Source organism: Narcine bancroftii, chromosome 1 (genome assembly GCF_036971445.1).
Source record: "Narcine bancroftii isolate sNarBan1 chromosome 1, sNarBan1.hap1, whole genome shotgun sequence".
Taxonomy (NCBI): Eukaryota; Metazoa; Chordata; class Chondrichthyes; order Torpediniformes; family Narcinidae; genus Narcine; species Narcine bancroftii.
Window position 1 is genome coordinate 258,279,324 of NC_091469.1, and position 13,496 is coordinate 258,292,819.

The 13,496-nt window shown below is 37.6% G+C and overlaps 1 protein-coding gene and 1 non-coding gene across 5 annotated transcripts in view; one reads left to right on the top strand and one right to left on the bottom strand.

Moving 5' to 3' along the window:
- LOC138742032 (activating molecule in BECN1-regulated autophagy protein 1-like) overlaps window positions 1–13,496 on the bottom strand; it is a 427,572-nt gene that overhangs the window by 323,444 nt on the left and 90,632 nt on the right. The window lies entirely within an intron of this gene.
- LOC138752132 (U6 spliceosomal RNA) lies at window positions 10,498–10,601 on the top strand. Its single transcript, XR_011350402.1, has one exon. It is a non-coding gene; the product is annotated as a U6 spliceosomal RNA (small nuclear RNA).

Here is a 13,496-nt window from a genome sequence, read left to right on the forward strand (position 1 = left end):
TATTTGCCTTGGCGAGTCTGTTGTCTATCTCTTTGTCGATCCTTGCATCAGATGAAATGGTGCAGCCGAGGTACGTAAACTGGTTGACCGTTTTGATTTCTGTGTGCCCGATGGAGATGTGGGGGGGCTGGTGGTCATGATGGGGAGCTGGCTGATGGAGGACCTCAGTTTTCTTCAGGCTGACTTCCAGGCCAAACATTTTGGCAGTTTCTGCAAAACAGGACGTCATGCACTGGAGAGCTGGCTCTGACTGGGCAACTAAAGCGGCATCGTCTGCAAAGAGTAGTTCACGGACAAGTTGCTCTTGTGCCTTAGTGTGAGCTTGCAGGCGCCTCAGATTGAAGAGGCTGCCATCCGTGCGGTACCGGATGTGAGGTCAAACAAATGGAGGTCAAGTGGAGGTCGAACAAACTTCAAAAAGTCAGGAGTAGATCTACACACCAAGTGGAGGTCGAACAAATGGAGGTCAAACAAATGTTTACCTAATCTTTTGATCTGGTGAAAAAACTGGTTGCTGTATATAATCACTGTCTTATATATTGAAGGCATCCAATCTGTTTATGTTCGGAGACCAATTATGACCAATTATAAAGGAATAGCAGCTGAACGCTTTGTCAACTTTTTCCATTTTAAATTATGTCCACATTTACAATCTTGAATAGAAGACAAATGTACTTATAATTTTGCCTCTTCTTCCTGAAGGTGTGCAACAGTGCCTCACTGGCAGGAAGGTGTAATTAAAAGTCAATGCACCAAGTTTTCATTTTTGAGGTGATGGCGGAAACTCAAAATTGGAGGGTAATAAATCCAGGCTGAATGCATACTTTTGAACTGTTTATATTGCTGCACCCATACCAATTATCTATCAAAACACAACACTCCTTTAGATAATTCAACCTGTTAACTTGACATGTTTTTTTTAAATTTAGACATACAGCATGGTAACAGACCATTTAGACCCACCAGCCCGTGCCAGCCAATTACATCCAATTAACACAATCCCCAGTACGTTTCAAATGGTGGGAGCTCCCAGAAGGAACCCACGGGGAGAACGTACAAACTCCTTACAGACAGCATGGAATAAAAAGCCGGTCCCAATCGCTGGCACTGTAACAGTGTTAACCACTACACTAAGCCTGCTATCCTTTAGAAGCACTCTTTACAGAACAGTGCAGCACAGTTCCTTCCAGTTTGAAAAGCATTGGTGAACTAGCTGGAATTTTATGAAGATCTTGCACCTTCACGATCATGCTTTTTTTTTTGTTTATCTTTAACCAACCACACATCTGCACCCGTTTACCACCCAGCATCTATCCAGTCAATCCCAACATTTCAACAGTCTCAAACCCTTACCTCTCTTCCCAATTTTCTTAAACTGTGAAGTGCACCTGTTGAAAGCAGTCTGTGCCTAGGCAACCTACTTTACAGAAGATTTAAAGGCATTGTACTTTGCCAAAACCCCAGTACAGCCTCTGTCCAAACATGCCATGTACTCTGGCCAAGCCCTAGGTTTCGTCCCTCAAATTCTCAAAGAATAAATAACCCACATCGGTCCTCAGCTTACCTCAGCTCTATAGACATTCCTTTATGGTTTATCATAGGGTATGCATTCTCACTCATGCAACACAGGTGCCTTTCCACAATAACTGAAGTTCCCCAAACCTCCTGCATAGCTTCACAATCAAAACCCTTTGTATTCATGCAGTTTAATGCCCCACTCAGGATCTTCAACCATTTTATCAGTTCTCAGGGCCATGCTTCTCGAGCCAAAATATTAGCACAAGGAATAAATTACAATTGATCATGTGCATCTTAATCATGCACTGACCTCCAATTCCAGCTCAGACAAGATTCTGGCACTCCAAATTAAACCCTTCTTAAACAATGCCCTCCAGTTGCTCTTTCCTTTCTCAATTCCAACCACTTCTCCACTCATTCCTAAACCAGTACCAACTAATTAAACCACATCAGCACTGCAATGGGAGAACGTGCACTGGCTTTTGAAAAATTATACAAACTGAGCCATAGATCAGTACACAACAGAGACAGGCCCTTTGATCCATGATGTCCGGTTCTGAAAATGATATAGTTACATAAATCCCATCTGCCTGTGCCAGGTCTCTATCCCTCTATTCCCTGCAAATGACACAAAACAAAATCTAATCATTTGAAACATGGAGCAATGAAAGGCAAAGACAGAGGGAAAGAGCAGTACAAGGATGGCTACGTCAGGCACAAAAACAACAGTGAATACAAACAGAGTAAAGGAACATCTGATGTGAAATACCATGGATGAGAAATTCTCAACTTGTAGAAATACAGTGCTTTAGTGTGAATATTTCTCAACTCCATATTTTGAATGGTGGAAATCCAATTAATATCAGAGGACACTGATTGAGAAAATAATGACTACAAGCGTGGAAACCTGAAATCAAAACAAAAAATGCCAGCAGGTCAGGCAATAACTGAAAAGAGAAACAGTTAACAGGTCTGAGACACTTCAACAGATCTGCAAAAGCAACTGTCACTTCAGCGGAGGTCTTATCATTTAGGTTGAGCAACATTTACAAAGCCATCAATACTACTATTTCTGGTCAATGGCCCAATAAAGTTAACTTGCTTTAAACAATGATGGCTTTGCTTCCTCATAGGTAATCCATGTTCTGCTTCTCAACACCCTTCTCAATAGATTTCATGACAATGCCAAATAAATTTATTTGGGCATCAAATTTCAGTTTGGGGAGTCACGTGATGGAGTAGTGGCCGGTAGGAGAATACCACCCCTCCCCAGAAAAGAAGGAAAAAGTAAAGAAAAAACAAAGCCCCAGACACACAAACCACAACAAATAAAAAATAAAGGTGTGGAGGAAATGGCACCAAAGAAAGAAAAGCCAAAAACAATGGGAAGAAAAGAAGAAGGAAAGACGCCGGAAGAGAAAGGTGAAGGCCTTACCTGTACGAAGAAGCAGGGACCCACCGTGGAAAGAGGAGCCCTCTCCCTGAGGTCAGTGGAATCCCCGCAGGGTCACAACCCACAGAACGCAGGACTACAAAGATGGCTCACGAAGCCAAACAGAGGTGCGCAACCGCGCACGCGCGATGCGCACGACAAAGACAACACCGACGGGAGGGGGGAAGAGCTGTGGAGTTCCACTCCACAGCTTGAACAGCTGAGAAATACTCAACAGCAGGGCTCCCAGCGGGAAGATATAGAAAATCACGGGAACGGGAGGGAGGAGAATGAAGAAAGGAAATCAGAGTCACAGCAGATGACCAGCCCAGAAGAAAAGGACCAACATCAAGACACCATTAAAAAAAAAATGACCAGCATACTGAGATAAACAGCCCAATAGGAAGGTCAGGGGAGACACAGATACAAGGAAGAGAGGTAGAGGACACAGGTCCTGGAGTGGACTCAGGGGAAGAGGAGGGAGAGCATCAAGCTCTGCACAGAGAAATGGAAGATGAAGGGAATGAACAGTACATGGATAAAACAATTTTTCAAGAATATATGGAAGCATTAAAAGAATGGCTGACATGAGAATTTAGTGAAATAAAATGAAGAATAAAAGGTACAGAAGAAAAAGTGAGTAGATTAGAGCTGGTCATGACAGAAATAGGGAAAAGAGTAGACAAGGTGGAAGAATGAGAAACAGCCGTAGAAATGGAAGTGGACGACTTAAAAAGAAAATTGGAAGAAACTGATAAAAAAGTTAAAGAAACACAGGAGTTGTTAGCTCAGAAGATGGATATAATGGAAACCTATAATAGGAGAAACAATATAAAGATAGAGGGCCTTAAGGAAGATGAAGAAGGCAAAGATATGAAAGAATTTATAAAAGAATGGATCCCCAGGGTCCTGGGAATGCCAGAAATACAGGAAGGAATGAAAATAGAAAGGGCACACAGAACATTAGCCCCAAAACCACAGCCACAACAAAAACCAAGATCCATTCTAGTAAAATTCCTGAGATATACGACAAGAAAAAATATATTGGAGAAGGCAATGAAAAAATTGAGAGAAGTCAAAAAGCCACTGGAATACAAAGGTCAAAAATTTTTTTTCTACCCAGACACAAGTTTTGAGCTCCTGAAGAAGAGGAAGGAGTTTAACACAGTAAAATTGATCCTATGGAAGAAAGGCTATAAATTTATGTTATGATATCCAGCGGCGCTTAAAAGTTATCCCGGGGCAGCAAAGCAGACTGTTCTCGGATCCGGAGAAAGCACGAAAATTTGCAGAACGCCTGCAAAACAGAAAGAGAGATGAAGAGATGTAACAAGAACAAGAATGAAAACAAACTTCAAATAAAGAAGCAAAAATAATGTATAAGTAAGAACTAAGAAGGGGAAGAAAAAGGGAAGAAAGGAAGTAAGGGAGGAATTAAGAGAATGAGCTTTGTTATATGTGAAGATAAAAGTCTTTTCTGGAGGGTGTTGGTTGACGCTTGCGAGTGGGTTCGCAATCCAAATGGAGAGGGGAGTTGTGGTTGCCCGGCAAGGGACAAGGGGCAACACAGGGGGGGGGGGGTGCATTTGGGGTTAAGGGAATTTTGGATGTGGGAATAGTGGAAATATGTTATGTTTTAGAAGTGTTGTCTTACAGTGCGTTCAAAAAAAGAAAACAGAAATGGATAAGGGGGAAAGGTGGTGATGAGGAAGCGGAAATGAGAGGTAAACAAAGTATGAAATGGCCATGTTGAACTATATGACTAAAAATATTAATGGAATACAAAACCAAATCAAGAGGAAGAGGCTGTTAAATTTACTGAAGAAAGAAAAAATTGATATAGCATTCATGCAGGAAACACATCTAACTGAAGTGGAACACAAGAAATTAAGGAAAGACTGGGTAGGGCACGTAACGGCAGCATCATATAATTCAAAATCCAGAGGAGTAGCTATATTAATCAATAAAAATATACCAATCAAAATAGAGGAGGAAATAATAGATCCAAGAGGGAGATATGTAATGATAAAGTGTCAGATATATTCAGAATTTTGGAATTTGCTCAATATATATGCACCCAATGAAGAGGATCAAAAATTTATGCAAGATATCTTTTTGAAGATTGCAGATACGCAGGAGAATATACTGATAGGAGGGGACTTTAACCTTAATTTGGACTCAAAGATGGACAAAACACTAGCAGAAAGAACAAAGCCACCAAATTTATGGTTTATTCAATGCAGGAAATGCAACTTTTGGATATATGGAGGAGACAACACCCAAAGGAGAAGGAATACTCATATTATTCGGGTAGACATAAAACTACTCAAGGATAGACCTGTTCCTGTTGTCAGCCCACATCCAAGGGAAGAGTTAGAAAAATGGAATATAAAGCTAGATTGTTATCAGATCACTCACCCCTGTTATTAACAATTGAGCTGGAGGACATCCCAATGAGAACGTATAGATGGAGATTAAACTCCGTGCTACTTAGAAGACAGGATTTTAGAGAATTAATTGAGCGCCAAATTAAAATGTACTTTGAAATAAATGCGGAATCTGTGAAAGATAAATTTATACTATGGGATGCAACAAAAGCGTTTATCAGACGGCAGATAATAAGTTATGTAACTAAGATGAAGAAGGACTACAATTGGGAAATAGAGCAGCTGGAAAGGGAAATAGCAAGTACAGAAAATAGCAAGTACAACAAAAAAAAAAGAAAATTCGTGGACAAAAAAATGAAATATGGAACTCTACAAACATACAAGGTGGAGAAGAACATAATGAAGACAAAACAGAAGTATTATCAGCTAGGAGAAAAAACGCACAAAATACTAGCTTGGCAGCTTAAGACAGAACAAACTAAAAGAACGGTATTGGGATCAAGGAAAAAGGACAAACAAATTACATATAACCCAATGGAGATCAATGAAAACTTCAAGGAATTCTACGAGCAAATATATCGAACTGGGAACAAAGGGAAAGAAGACAAAATAGATGAGTTTCTAGCTAAAATTGAACTAACAAAATTGCAAGAAGAGGAGCAAAACAAATTAATAAAATCATTTGAAATAGAGGAAATACAGGATATATTAAAAAATCTACCGAACAATAAAACGCCAGGAGAGGAAGGATTCCCAATAAAATTCTATAAAACATTTAAAGACTTACTAATTCCTCCTCTCCTGGAAGTAATAAACCAGACTGAAGAAACACAAAACATGCCAGATTCATGCAAAACAGCAATAATTACAGTAATACCAAAGACGGGGAAAGATCCACTAACACCAGCATCATATAGACCAATATCTCTACTCAACACAGATTATATAATAGCTAAACTATTAGCAAACAGATTGGCCGACTGTGTACCAAAACTAGTAAAACTAGATCAAACTGGATTTATTAAGAAAAGAGGAACAACAGACTATATCTATAAGTTCATTAACTTAATACATGCAGTACAAGGAAACAAGATGCCAACAGTGATGGTTGCCTTAGACACAGAGAAAGCCTTTGACAGAGTAAAATGGAATTATTTATTCAAAATACTACAGAGGTTCAACCTACTAGAGAAATATATTAATTGGATTAAAGCATTATATAAGGGATCATTGGCGAAGGTGACAGTAAATCGATAGTATATCAAACCAATTTAACTTAAGCAGATCAACAAGGCAGGGATGTCCACTATCTCCCTCACTGTTCACGTTAGCTATAGAACCATTGGCAGAACTGATAAGAACAGAAAATAAGAGGGATAAAAATAAAAGAGAAGGAATATAAAATCAGTCTATTTGCAGATGACATCATAGTATACTTAACACAACCAGAATTATCAATTAAAAGAATTATATAAGAAATTTAAGGAATATGGAGAAGTATCGGGGTACAAGATCAACGCAAATAAAAGTGAAGCGATGCCAATGAATAATGCGAATTTCACAAAGTTTAAGAAAGAATCACCATTTAAATGGCAAACACAAGCAATCCGATACCTAGGTATAAGACTAGATAATAATCTAGGCCATCTATACAAATTAAATTATCAGCCATTAATGAAGAAATTACAAGACGACAGAACATTGCAAAGATTTACCACTAACACTGATAGGAAGGGTAAATTGCATTAAAATGATTATCTTCCCAAGGATACAATACCTATTCCAATCCACCTAACAGAGAAATTCTTCAAGGAGCTAAAGAAAATAATAAGGAAATTCTTATGGAAAGGGGGGAAACCAAGGATAGCACTAGATAAATTAACAGAATGATACAAACAAGGGGGCTTACATCTACCAAACTTTAAGAATTATTATAGAGCAGCACAATTAAGATACCTATCAGATTTTTATCAAACAAGGGAAAATCCATATTGGACCAGATTAGAGTTAGATAAAATAGGGGAGAATATACTATATAAGTGGGATGAAAAGCTGGTGCAACATGGGAATTCACCAGTACTGCACCACCTGCTCAACATTTCGAAGAAGATTCATGTAGAAAGGAAAAAAACAAATTATCAACTACCAAAATCAATACTGACGTAAAATTAACTAATTCCCTTCACAATAGATAACCTTTCCTTTCGAGAATGGGAGAGGAAAGGGATCAAAAGAATAGAAAATTGTTTTTTGGGAAATAAATTATTATCTTTTGAACAAATGAAGTTCAAATATGGTATAACTCACAGTACAATGTTTGCAAACCACCAATTGAAAACCTACTTGAAGAACAAATTTGGAAGCAGGCTGAGGTTACCAAAAGGAAGCAATTTTGAATATGTGATTACAGACACAATGATAATTCAAAGATTTATAACAAACATGTACATCAAACTACAAGAGAAAGAGAACGAGGAAACAAGCTGTAAACCCAAACAAAAATGGGAACAAGATCTAAACATAAAGATAAAGAATGAAACATGGGAAAAGCTATGCTCCGGAACTATGAGAAATACAATAAACACGAGGTTACGCATGATACAATATAATTGGTTACACAGGCTATACACCACACCCCAAAAGTTAAATAAATGGGACCCAACAGTATCAGATAGATGTTTTCGGTGTAAGAAGGAAACGGGAACATGCAATTTGGGCATGTGAGAAAGTGGAAAAATTTTGGGAAGATTTAAATCAGGAATTAAATAAAATCACAAAAAGCAACATACCAAAAAATCCAGAGATCTTTATTCTAAGTAATATAAGAAGTAAAGAACTTGGACTAGATTTGGATGGAGCACAAAAAAGATTTATTATGATAGCCTTAGCTGTAGCAAAAAAATGTATTATGTCAACCTGGAAATCAGAAGATAGCCTGAGAATACAGCAATGGTACATAGAAATGAATAAATATATTCCATTGGAAAAAATAACATATAATTTAAGAAATAACATCAAAGTATTCAAACAAATTTGGGAACCGTATATGGAACACAACAGAGAAATCCTACCGCGGACCTCCACCACCTAAAATGGCAGAAGGAGAAGAAGACGAAATGAACTGACCCAATACTTAAAAGTCGATGACACAATTTTCTTGTTTATTTTCATTATGTGAGGACATTGCTTAATGGGTTTAATGTATCATATATGTTGAACGTTGAGTGGGTGGGGGTGTTGAAGGAGGGAGGGAAGGGAGGGGGAAAAGGGGAGAAAATGACACTGTGTATATTCAAGAGGGAAATGTTTGTGTGTATTATGGTCAGTATGGTTCATAGTGTGAAAAATAAAAATAAAAAAATTTTAAATTTCAGTTTGGATGCAAATACATTAGTGAGCAAAAGCTGTTGACAATATGCTTTACCACAAGTTTTGTGCAAACACTTTTCCAACTTTTGTATGCCAAATTAAATGATCCCAGACACAGCTGCTGGTTTATATTTATCAAAGTTCAGGGCGAACCTTGAAGAAACTTGCGACTAACAGAATTCGTTCATGTCATGGTTTATAAAATACAAGAATTCTTACAAAAACATGCATTTTAAAAACAGAGCACACGACAAATAAGATCTTTTCCACTTACTGAGCAGTTGGATTCGGAGCCAAATGGAAAAAAAAGAGGGTGTAATGCAAGGTCTATTTCAGGAGGGAAGAAAGGAGACAAGTTACACAACTTTGGTTATGTTCACCTAGCTCGCTTTTTTTTTAAAAATGTGCAAATGACACATTTAATTATTAGAGAAATATTAATGTATTTAGTATATCACAAATCCTGATAAATTCATGGCATCAATAAAGTTCTCTGACTGTAAACAAGATACACCCATATAAAGCAGCATTTCTGATATGCTGCTTTCCATTAATATTTCACTATTCAATCTACCTTCATGTTTTGTGCATTTATGACATTAGGAATTTTGTAACCATAAATACAGGATTGTGAAGTTTTAAAGAGCACCTACACCACTTAAGCATAGAAGAACACTGCAATTATAACTTACATAATATCAGTAAATGCATGGCAACATGTAATTAGTGTTTGTGCTTTAATATTCATTTGGAAGGAGTCAAAACGGTGAATGTACGTGTTTTGAAACCATTTTCCACCTGCTTGAACAGAGTTGCACAATAGAAGTGATGGTCTTTCATCAGAAGACCTTAATTTTACTGGAAGTGTTATGCATTAAATCCATTGTACAGAAAGAATACACTTCAGTAAGAAGTACTCTCATGCATGAAAAATAATTACTTGAACTTTTACATTTTCTGAAAGCATCATGTGTCATTGCCAATGTGCAACAGAAGTGTTCAACTGTTTACTGCAGTATCAGTTCAACACAATGTTGGAGGAGCTCAGCAGGTCAAACAGCATATTTTATAGAGCAAAGATAAAGATACAAAACCAACGCTAGGGACTTGAGCCCTTCATCGAGGTATGAGCAAAATGCAGGCAGGTGGCTGAATAACATGGTACGGAAAGGGTGGTAGGGACAGGGGGAGGAGCACAGGTGGATAGGGAGGGAGAGCAGAGCAGAAAAGAGGGGGGGAAGGGGGAAGCTCTGTAAATGGAGAAGGAAGGGGTGGAGAGCTGGAGGAAAGGAGCTAGAGATGAGGAAGAGAAGGAGAAAGGAGAGTGGTCTGGCAGAAACCTGAGAAGTTAATGCCATCTGGTTGGAGAGTGCCCAGATGGGAATATTAGGTATTGCTCTTCCAATTTACAGGTAGCCTTGGTCTGGCTGTGCACGAGGTTATGGACTAAATCTAACATATCAAAATACATCAATATAAATACAAACATCTTTGGTTATATTTTTTGAATGAAGACTGGAAGAAATAATGGGAATGGAGCAACAGATGAAAGATAGAGAGCAAAAGGGTCCAAGAAAAGCCAATGCTAAGGGAATGTTTAAATATCTTCAGGCTGAGCTGAACACACATGGATATCCTGCCACCAATCACTACCCAGGCTCAAATTAAAAAGAATGTCTTTACAGAATTCTCAAATAAATAGTCTTCAGTTCAGAAGAAATAACGCTTGTAAAAAATATTTTTGAAGAGACTTTACAAGCACCAACTTTCTCGTGCAAAAAGCCTCAACTCGTGCTCACTTTGACAGCACGTATACTAAAATTGGAACAATACCGAGATTAGCAGGGCCCCTGCACAAGGATGACAAGCAAATTCATGAAGCATTCCGTATTTCTTTTAAAAACACTTAGCTTTCTTTTTTGTCAACAAAATACTTTTAAGTTTGCTTTTAAATTTTTTTACCAAATGTCGGAAAGGAAAATTTTGTATTCAGTGATGTTTGACACAACAGCACCACCAAATGGAGAGAAAAACTACAGCCAACTAGTCAGCGGAATCATGCATGTCCAGTATCCAATTCTACCCGACAGATGTTTAACCAATTCATTGCATATTTTGGAGGCATAAATTGCATTGTGGATAAAGGCATCAGGTTGATTATATTTGGATTTACAGAGCTCATTTGAAAAAGGTACCACATCAAAGATCATTGTGCAAAATGAAAACTCGTGTGGGGGGGTAACATGGCTAAGACTAAAGATGAGTTGACCAACAGGAGTCAGAAAGCAGAGGAAATAGGTCTTTTTCTGATGGAATCAGCAATGTGCTTGGGCCTCAACTCCTTATAATTTATGTAACAGCAACTTGAATGAAGGAACTAAAGGAATGGTAGCTAACTTTGTTGATGGGCAGGAAAGTCAGTTATGTAGATTAAGGAAGCTAGAGAAAGGATATAGATGTATATTTGAGATACTTCATTCATTCAAAACCCAAGAACAAAGTATAAACATAATGAAATATCGACTTGTGGCATCTTCGCGGGTAAATAAGTCAAACAAGGAAAAACATACAAGAGAGAAAAAATATTGACCAGTAGGAGTGATGTTCAGTGGCATTTTCCTTTAAGCATAGATAAGTTAAACAAAGAGTTGAAACTGCTATCAGATCACACATGATCTTGTTAAGTAGTCGGCCATGCATTCCCCAGCTCCTGTTTCCAATGTTCGTCCATACCCATGTTTTACCAATACATTTGAGAAAATTGCACAAGAAATGGTGAGATCGGAAACAAAACCAAACGATTGGAGGAGCTCAGCAGGTCAGGCAGCATCTACGAAGGTAGAAGAATACTCAATGTTTTGTGTAAAGACCCTGCAACATGATGAGAATTGTGAGCTCGGGCTGACTGTTCCTCATTCAGCATCTACTATCCAATGTGTAAACTATGACTTCTAACTTGGAGTCCATAACTCATTCAAGTGAAGTAGGATGAATGAAAATATCATTGAAACAACAAATTCCAAACATAACCTTAAAGCCGTGAAGGAAGAAACATTTAAAAAAAAAGGCAGTCATTCCTCGTTCAACTTTATTTCATCTCTCCACAAGATGAATGAACAAACGCTGGTCTAAAAGTACTGCAATCTTGGAACAAGCAGCATTTCATACATCAAAGGCATAGTTCAAGTCAACAAACTGAAGTATTATGCTTTTTTTTGTAAACTTTGCACTCACGTAGTTAAAACTTCAACTGTATTTTTTGGTACAAAGTAATTTAATCAAACATAATAAAGATTTTAACATCTATTCAAATTAAAAATGCAGGTCAAATCAAACCATGATTGTCAAATTTTCCACACATGGGTAGTTTGAAAACAAAAATCATTTAAAAAAAATGAAAATGTAACCGTAATGCTCAGTTAACTCATTTTCTCTTTTGCTCAGATTGCAGGATGATATATTCTACAACTTCGACCAAGCAGTTTTAATTATCCCAGAATTCTGATTCATAATTAAAATCCCAGCAAAAGTCTAAAAGAAAGCTTAAAAAAGGAAAACTCTCTTTCTTTGCAAAATGCCATAAGTTAGAGAAGCAATATGAACCTCAGTTACAATTAATAGGACAATAAAAGGTGCAGATTTACAATAATGCTCTCTAAGTTATATGTAAGTTAATTTCACAATCCATTAAACATCGATCATTTTCGCTGTTTTCACAGTTCATCAACTATCATTTGTAATTCATCGGTCATTCCAGAACTCTTAAATTCCTTTATTTCTTTGGATTACCGCAATGTATTTCTTTAAATCTTATGGCTCGCTGTATCAATATGATTTCCTATCAACTAGATTGGTCCAAAGCTTCCTTCATCTGTTTCAATTTGTTTTGTACCACGGCAGCAAGCAACCCTGGCATTATACTTGGTGATGGTGTCACGTTGTGCATAATGCTTTATGCCAGGGTCAGAATAAGCCCAATTGGATAACAGAAGATCCTGCAAGCAGCAGAGGGTCAGCGAACTAGACTCCTGTAACCACAGGTGTGGCACAAAATGATAATAAATGTGAAGCATGAAAAGAAAATAGAGGATCTGCCAGTCGCAGTCCTGAAACCTCATCCTTTTTTTAAAAACACCTGATATTTCATTGCAGGGTTAATTGTAAAGAAAATTCAAAGCCCTTCAGAAAATCATGGCATACAAGATGCTGCAATTGTATCAAATGTTATACCACTCCAAAGCCAGGGATCATTCACAAATTTAGGTGATGTATGGATGGGTGAAACTTGAACGAAAGACAAGGACGCAAACTTATCCAGTGAGTGTGCAGTAACATTGTGTTAATTATAAATTTAGTTTTTAAAACAAATTCAATTCACGATATTTTATATTCTGCAAAACTGCTCTCTATCCACCTTTCCCAAAAATATTACATTTGCATCTTCTCCTTCCACACTTTCATCCAATAATTTCTCCTTAAATTGATGACTCTGCACAATACTCCTTTCCAAATTTCCCATGAGGTATACTGGACAGAACCAGCAAGCTCCTGTTTTGATTAAATGATGTAACAAGAGGATACAAATCTTTGTTGTGAACAGTAAACTGCCTAGTAATGTGAGAAATTACTGGCCACATTTTTTGGTTGAAAATGTATCAAAATTACATTCATTATTGTTGTCATGACATCAAGACAACAACGTGGCAATGTAATTGCACAGAGGAGAGGAATTGGCTGCTGCTTATCTTGGACTGATGAACAAACTGAGAAGGAAAAATCTGCTTCTGTCC